This window comes from Lithobates pipiens, unplaced genomic scaffold (genome assembly GCF_037356315.1).
Source record: "Lithobates pipiens isolate NorthernLeopardFrog02 unplaced genomic scaffold, aLitPip1_a1.2 Scaffold_27, whole genome shotgun sequence".
NCBI classification, from domain to species: domain Eukaryota; kingdom Metazoa; phylum Chordata; class Amphibia; order Anura; family Ranidae; genus Lithobates; species Lithobates pipiens.
This window is the reverse complement of record NW_027507788.1, coordinates 217938506-217946754: the sequence shown is the minus strand read 5'-3', so window position 1 is coordinate 217946754 and position 8249 is coordinate 217938506. Positions and strand designations below refer to the sequence as shown.

Here is an 8249-nt window from a genome sequence, read left to right as displayed (position 1 = left end):
TCCGTCTAAAAGTCCGGTCGTGTGTACGCGGCCTATGGGGGAGAGATGTGTGTGACACCCGGCACACAGGCTTTATCTAAGGAATGAGAGGCCAGCAGTCTCTGAACTAGAATGGTGAAGGCTGAGTTTGCCCATTGAGAGTACTCAAAGCCCGATGCTGATCCAGGCTCTATAGAGCAATGGTCATCAACCCTGTCCTCAGGGCCCACTAACAGGCCAGGTTTGCAAGATAACTGAAATACATCACAGGTGATATCATTTGCTGCTCAGTGATTGCAGTATTCTAGTCTGCATCTCCCAAGGCAATACATAAAACCTGGCCTGTTAGTGGGCCTTGATGACAGGGTTGCTGACCACTGATATAGAAGGACAGAATGCTTTCCATGCAGTAGTTCCTAGGATAGAAATTTCACTGTCTTGCATCAAAATAGGCCTTTCAGGTTGCGACGGTAAGACTTTCTGGGAAGTTGACTTCCTAGCCTTCAAGAAGGAAGGGATGACCAAATCTGACAGTCCCTTTCTCTTAGGACCTGAGATTCAGCATCCATGCCGTCAAGCCACCAACTGAGAAGCAGGATGGTGTACTGGCCCTTGGCACAGTAGATGTGGACAGTTTGTGAGGGCCCACAGAGTTTGCCAGAAGTCCAAGTACCACGTTCCCCTGGGCCAATTCAGTGTGATTAGAATCATTGGATTCTCTTCCATCTCGATCCTGTAGAGCAGATGAGAAAGGATGTGGACAGGCAGACAAGCAGAGAACAAAGTGAACTGATCCCACACCATCATGCGTCCACTGCAATGGCCAAAGGGTCCCTGGACCTGTTGACAAACCTGTTCAATTTGTTGTTGAATCTGGGTGCCAGAATCCATGTCCATGTCCAATAACCCCCTCTTTGTGGCAAAGGGTTTAGAACACCTTCAGACGGAGAGCCCATCCCTCCCATATCCGGGTGCTGATGACTGAGAAAGGCTGTCAATTTTCCATACCTGATGTGGACGGAGGACAGGGCCAGAGCATGCAGTTTGCCCAAAACAGAATCAAATCCTTTTCCTTTTGGTTTGATTTCTGTTACCCTCTGTAGGCCATGGCATTCTCCAACTAAATTACCAGTAGCTGTCCTTGCAGTTGAGGGGTCCAGAGTTCAAGGGACAACCAAATGACCCTTAGTTTTACCACTGGAGTTGAGAAACATTGCTTCAAGTAAGTCTTCTGCCGTCTACATTGGGGTCCTTGAAGATGTTGGTGTGCCAGAGGGAATGTTTCTGCTACAAGGAATCAGTTTGCAGGGCATTAATTTCATAGGAACCCTAAATGGAGTAGTGTTCAGTCAAAGGTTACTTCTCAGGGGTATAGTATTAGGTATTTCTCAAACGTTTAAGTGTACAGTTCTGAGCAGCAGGACTGTTGATGGTTCTTAATTGGCAAAAGGTGGCGTCTAAGAGAGATAAGGCAATATTGCATTCCAATTGATTTATAAGGTCAGTTAATATGTCACAAATGATTAATATTCCACTCTCCGACTTTACAGTATTTGTAGAAGCAGGTCTCCTTTGATCAAGAACTGGGAGCCCCTTTAAGATAACAACTTCAGGTGAACTCCTGTACGATAAGGCATTAGCTCCGTGATGCAGCTGCAAACGTTACTTAGGCTTTTTACTGGCAACACAGAACAGCAGATCTGGATCTCCGATAGTAGGCCTCAAGACAATCCCCAGCTCCAGTGGACAGAGGCACTGACTCAGATTGGACATGACAGGTTACAGCAATTTTTCCAGTTCTCCGGAAACTGAAGGGCACTGTCTCTGATATAAAAGCCAGTCTTTCCTTTCTTCCCACCTCTCTCCCAGACAGGACCTTTCCCTTCTGCACACACTGACATTTCTCTGTCCAGTCCACTGCCCAGCGCTTTCCTGGGCTTTTTAGCTTATATGCACACCCTCTGCATTCAGGCACACTGGATTCTATAGTTTCCGTTTTTGTATTGATAATGGAGCGCCTTCTGGTTGGGACTACATTTCCCATAGAGCAGTGCTCCAACTGGACTTGAATCAGAGTACACAAAGCTCCATCTTGTGGCAGAAAAAAAAAAAAAATGCAATGCATGAATAAACCTACTAATTTCAGTTACAATGGCTCTTGCTACAGATGTCTTGCATGTATAGAGGATTAAAAGGGTGGCGGTGGCAGACCCCCCCCGAGCTTCACCTTCAACAATGGGCATACTCCTTTAAGAACAGGGCTCTCCTGCTGGCAGACCGTGGCCCTGAAACTGGAATCCTTTGGCTAAGTCAAAGTAATGCACTACGTGCCACGGTGAGCACCCAAGTAGGATCCAGTAGGCCAGCACCCCTACTGCATCCGATAGCTGCAGTACTTGCTGCAGGGGCAATGGTACAGCCAGTGATCTGGCCAAGAGAGTAATCTTTATAGCAGGAACCATCAGAACCATACGTCTGATGCTTCCTTCACTGCAAGAAATTAGTCCAAAAACATGGGAGGGAGCAATGAGAACCTTCCTGGACATTTAAAAAAAAAAATGGGTGTATGCCAGGCCCAGCTTTAGGGAGGACCTCTTCTATAGAGGTCATTGTCTAGGGTGTATTTCAGAGACCTGTAAAACAGACACTCCTTTAACCAGCTTTATCTCAGGAGAACAATGTTCATCAAACAGGAGACCCCAGTACAGCCGCTGAATTTTTTTCCCCCCCAATAATACAGGTAGGTCAAAGAGTACTCAATCTTTTTTCTATCCCAGAGGAACCCTTGACTTCACAATTGTGTCCCACTTGTTGGTGATTCTTCACAAAAAATTTAAATGTTATATCTTTATGTTTGAAGCCTGAAATGTGGCAAAAGGTTGAAAAGTTCAAGGGGGGCGAATACTTTCGCAAGGCACTGTATATGATAAAAAAAAAAAAAGGGCCAAGGCATGATCAGAGTATTGAACACACGAAGGTAAATAATTTTTCAGCACCTCTCTGTTCTGGAACACTTATCGTGTATCCATTGCTTTGCAGTGGACTTCATTACGCAATGACCTACCTACAGTGGTGTGAAAAAGTGTTTGCCCCCTTCCTCATTTCCTGTTCCTTTGCATGTTTGTCACACTTAAGTGTTTCGGAACATCAAACCAATTTAAACAATAGTCAAGGACAACACAAGTAAACACAAAATGCAATTTGTAAATGAAGGTGTTTATTATTAAAGGTGAAAAAAAATCCAAACCATCATGGCCCTGTGTGAAAAAGTGATTGCCCCCCTTGTTAAAACATACTATAACTGTGGTTGTCCACACCTGAGTTCAATTTCTCTAGCCACACCCAGGCCTGATTATTGCCACACCTGTTCACAATCAAGGCATCACTTAAATAGGAGCTGCTTGACACAGTAAGGTCCACCAGAAGATCCTTAAAAGCTACACATCATGCCGAGACCCAAAGAAATTCAGGAACAATTGAGAAAGAAAGTAATTGAGATCTATCAGTCTGGAAAGGGTTATAAAGCCATTTCCAAAGCTTTGGTAATCCAGCGAACCACAGTGAGAGCCATTATCCACAAATGGCGAAGACATGGAACAGTGGTGAACCTTCCCAGGAGTGGCCGGCCGCCCAAAATTACCCCAAGAGCGCAGCGACGACTCATCCAAGAGGTCACAAAAGACCCCACAACAACGTCCAAGGAACTGCAGGCCTCACTTGCCTCAGTTAAGGTCAGCGTTCATGCCTCCACCATCAGGAAAAGACTGGGCAAAAATGGCCTGCATGGCAGAGTTCCAAGGAGAAAACCACTGCTGAGCAAAAACATCAAAGCTCGTCTCAATTTCTTCAAAAAACATCTTGATGATCCCCAAGACTTTTGGGACAACATTCTGTGGACCGATGTGACAAAAGTGGAACTCTTTGGAAGGTGTGTGTCCAAGTATATCTGGCGTAGAAGGAACACTGCATTTCATAAAAAGAACATTATACCAACAGTAAAATATGGTGGTGGTAGTGTGATGGTCTGGGGCTGTTTTGCTGCTTCAGGACCTGGAAGACTTGCCGTGATAAAAGGAACTATGAATTCTGCTGTCTACCAAGAGATCCTGAAGGAGAATGTCCGACCATCTGTTCGTGTACTCAAGCTGAAACGAACTTGGGTTCTGCAGCAGGACAATGATCCTAAACACACCAGCAAGTCCACCACCGAATGGCTGAAGAAAAACAAAATGAAGACTTTGGAGTGGCCTAGCCAAAGTCCTGACCTGAATCCTATTGAGATGTTGTGGTATGACCTTAAAAAGGCCGTTCATGCTCGAAAACCCTCTAATGTAACTGAATTAGGACAATTCTGCAAAGATGAGTGGGCCAAAATTCCTCCAGGACGCTGTAAAAGCCTCATTGCACGTTATCGCAAACGCTTGGTTGCAGTTGTTGCTGCTTAGGGTGGCCCAACCAGTTATTAGGTTTAGGGGGCAATCACTTTTTCACACAGGGCCATGATGGTTTGGATTTTTTTTCACCTTTAATAATAAACACCTTCATTTACAAATTGCATTTTGTGTTTACTTGTGTTGTCCTTGACTATTGTTTAAATTGGTTTGATTTTCCGAAACACTTAAGTGTGACAAACATGCAAAGGAACAGGAAATGAGGAAGGGGGCAAACACTTTTTCACACCACTGTATACAAAGACCTTTGTACGGACATTCAGTCTAACTACAATTTTGTATTTCTCAAGTGGTACAACCCTAGTTTGCCTATTTAGGTTATTTGGTTCTGTCCATAGAAAGACCCCTCACCATTCTTCCTCATGCTCCCAGTTCATTGTTTACATCCTTTATAGTAGACACAAGGTGTGTGACAATCATAAGATCATTCTCCCTTTCGGCCTCATTCACATCTGAGTGACTCAGGAGTGTCGATTTTTTGGAGTATTTTAGGAACCACAACAGTGTTCATCAACCCTGTCCTCAGGGCCCACTAACAGGCCAGGTTTTATGTTGAATTGAGAGGAATCTTAATATAGCTCGGTCTTACCCCTAAGGGTCCCGATGTGCATAGCAAAGATCCTGGAAAGAAAGGGCCCAGGGACCAGAAGCAGCACAGAGTGGCAGAAGGGTAGAAAAAAAGAGACTACGCAGGAAATGCCTGCGTGAAAAGCCAAGTCTTCAGTAACCTGCGGAAGACCAGAATAGTGGGGGCCTCCTGGAGCTCAACAGGGAGGCTATTCCATAGTACAGCACCCTAGAGGGAGAAGCCCCGACCACCACGCCGGGTCTTCTTAGGTACCGAAATGTAGAGGAGATCTCTGCTGGTAGATCTGAGTGATCTGACAAGAGCTCGTTCATGAAAAAGAGGGCAGAGATAGTTTGGGGCCATGCCTCTCATAATCTTAAACATAATACATCCTTCCTTAAATAAGGTGCGATAGTGGACTGGCAGCCAATGCAAGGCACAGAGGACAGGGATGATATGATCCCTCAACGGGACCATCCATGAGCAGTCTAGCCGCAGCATTTTGAATAAGTTGAAGCTTCTGCAATACCATCTTTGGCAATGCCAAATAAAGAGAGTTGCAGTAGTCTAGGTAGCTACATATTACATGTAGATATGTATTACCTTGGAGGAGATGCAGACTAGAATACTGCAATCACTGAGCAGCAAATTATATCACCTGTGATGTATTTCAGTTATCTTGCAAACCTGGCCTGTTAGTGGCCACCCGAGGACAGGGTTGATGAGCACTACACTACACCATTCACTTGAATGGGCTGCCCTCTGCTCCAAAAATGTGCCAAAGCAGCTTCTGTACCCTTTTCTGGGGCCAGCTTTGGGGTGTTTTTGCGCTTTTCAGGTGTTTTGTTGTGTGACAAAATACCAGTTTTCATTAGCACATTTGGGGTGCCATTCAAAATAAATGGAGCCCAAACGTGTTTTAAAGCACAATCTGGCAATGTTTGCAGAATTGTGCGTTCCTGCCCCCCCAATTCTGGATTGCTCAGGTGGGAACGAGCCTTACACTTTGATATGACGTCCATGTACTGCATTTTTTTTAATTTTTGTATTTATTGACAGGGAAGCGGAGAATCCAGTAAGACTTTCAACTTTGGGATGTTGGTACTGTACTTTGTATGTTTGGAACTGATCCTTACCCAGTACCTTTGACTCAAGTAAGACAGTTGCTCCTATCCGGAGTTGGGCTTTAAAGTAAAGAATGGGATATACTTAACCCCCACAATATTATCTTAAGTGCCAATCATGAAAGAAAAACAAATACGAACAAAATTGCAGTGACCCCTTTTACTTTGGTGGTCAGTGCATGCAAGAGATCAATCTGTCACTGCACTCGTCTCAAGAAAGTTAGGAGACTCTGGAGGAACACCAACTTTTCATGGAACCCTGCTTCAGAAATGCTCCTCTTACAACTCATAGATCAACGTTCATTGATACAGACCATCCATGTACATCGATATTGTCCATCAGAGACCATTGGCCGACTTCTGATTTTTTATTTTTTTTGCTATGGGTTACTACACTAAAAACTCTTAGTAGTTGACATAATCATATAAAATAAAAATATTGCCATTGCTGTATGATCCAGAAGAGGTAGTTCCCTATACAAAGGGTTGGTGACCTGGATTGGTTTTTGCAACCCCAGTCAAGGCAAACATTGAAACTACAAGTACTGAGTGGTGGTTGAGTAATGCACATGGGTATGGAGGACTAGGTTGCTTTTTTTTTTTTAAAGAATAAGACTTGGCTTGTATGTGGATGTGGGTGTGCATTTTAAAAAACAACATCCATACAGTTTATGATTTCGATCACATGGACCAAGCGATCATGGAATCCAAAACATGGAGAAACCAGTGCCAAATTCACCAAAAAGCTTGTAATCATATCCGCGCAATTCCATATAGCACAGACCGCTTTTCCATATCAGTATTCCATAACTAAGGGAAAAACGAAAAAAAAAAAAAAAAACTATGTTTCTCTACTCCTTCGGTGGAACCATTTACAGAGAGGCCTCCAGAAATATTGTCCGAATCTAGCAGTTCTACAATACCGTATGGTGAACAATCTTCAAGGCCGAGTTTGCTACAAAGCCAGCCGCAAAAACCCTTCTCCATATCTCGCACAGAACGCCAACAGACCCCCAAATGACCAGGATAGTTGGGTCACCGTCGTATAAATGGCTAGAGATAAGGAGATCACCACAATGATTATTTGGGTAAAAAATCATTAAGAATGGGCAAATGGTAATCTTGTGTCAGAAAGTCCTTTCTTTGTTATACACCAAGAAGATATTATACCAAATTATGGTCCCATAATAAAAGCAAAGGACGAAGGAGAGAATAAATATGACGGGCAAGCAGAGGATACTCCAGAGAAGGATGTGTGAACCTCTGTCCAGTCCAACCGAACACGTCTTTTTACCCTCCGCTGGCTCATCTTGTAATGGCTCCTTGGATCTTGCAAGTTCTTGTAGTTCCTTTTGAGTTAAAGTTACATGGATGTCCACCATCTGACCTTTCTTCTTCCCGCGGGCGATGATCCCCGTCAAGGTCACATAGTGGCTATCAGGAGGAAAACTTCCATCCACCATCGCTCATCTGCATCCCCAGAAACCTCGAGCCTTCCTCTAGGCTCCTCTCCCCTCCTTCCTGATTGGCTGGCACTCGTCCTCCACTATCCTCGCATTGTCAGACCAGTAGACGATGATGGACTCCGGGCGAGGCTCCTTTTTCTTCTTCCGTTCTATAGTGGTCTCCCCCGCCGCTGCAGCAGCTCTCCGCAGGGTGTCCCTCAGAAGGCTGTGGGGGGTGCTCTTATTGACTTTCAGAGCGGGCTCCTCAATCCTATCATTGCTGATAATCACCTCGCCCTGCATGTTGTAGACTGTAAGGGGACCCGCAAAACGCTTACTACTCCATGATGGGGAAGGGAACACTGGGAGTCATCAGCTGGATGATCCTTCCACTTTCAGGGGGGATCAGGAGGTGTCTGTGTCCATCCCCCATGTACTGCATTTAAAAAAAGCAAAATTACATTGGAATTAACTGCTCTGTCTTATTGGCGAGCTGAGCTGTCTGTGGGGGGCACCTTCTTCAGGAGGTGACCATACTGGCTGGATAGACAGAGGTATAAAGGAGATATGTCAATGCTTGAAGCCAAACACGGTTCTACATACAATAAAACCAAAAATGAGGCAAAATAGAAATACAGTGACAATAATACAATCCTCATTAGGGTTTCTCAACCAGGGTTCC

The 8249-nt window shown here is 44.6% G+C and overlaps 1 pseudogene; it reads right to left on the bottom strand.

The window, feature by feature from the left end:
* Window positions 1-523: 523 nt before the first annotated feature.
* On the bottom strand, window positions 524-8044 carry LOC143933020 (transmembrane protein 169 pseudogene; annotated as a pseudogene).
* Between the last annotated feature and the right edge of the window lie 205 nt (window positions 8045-8249).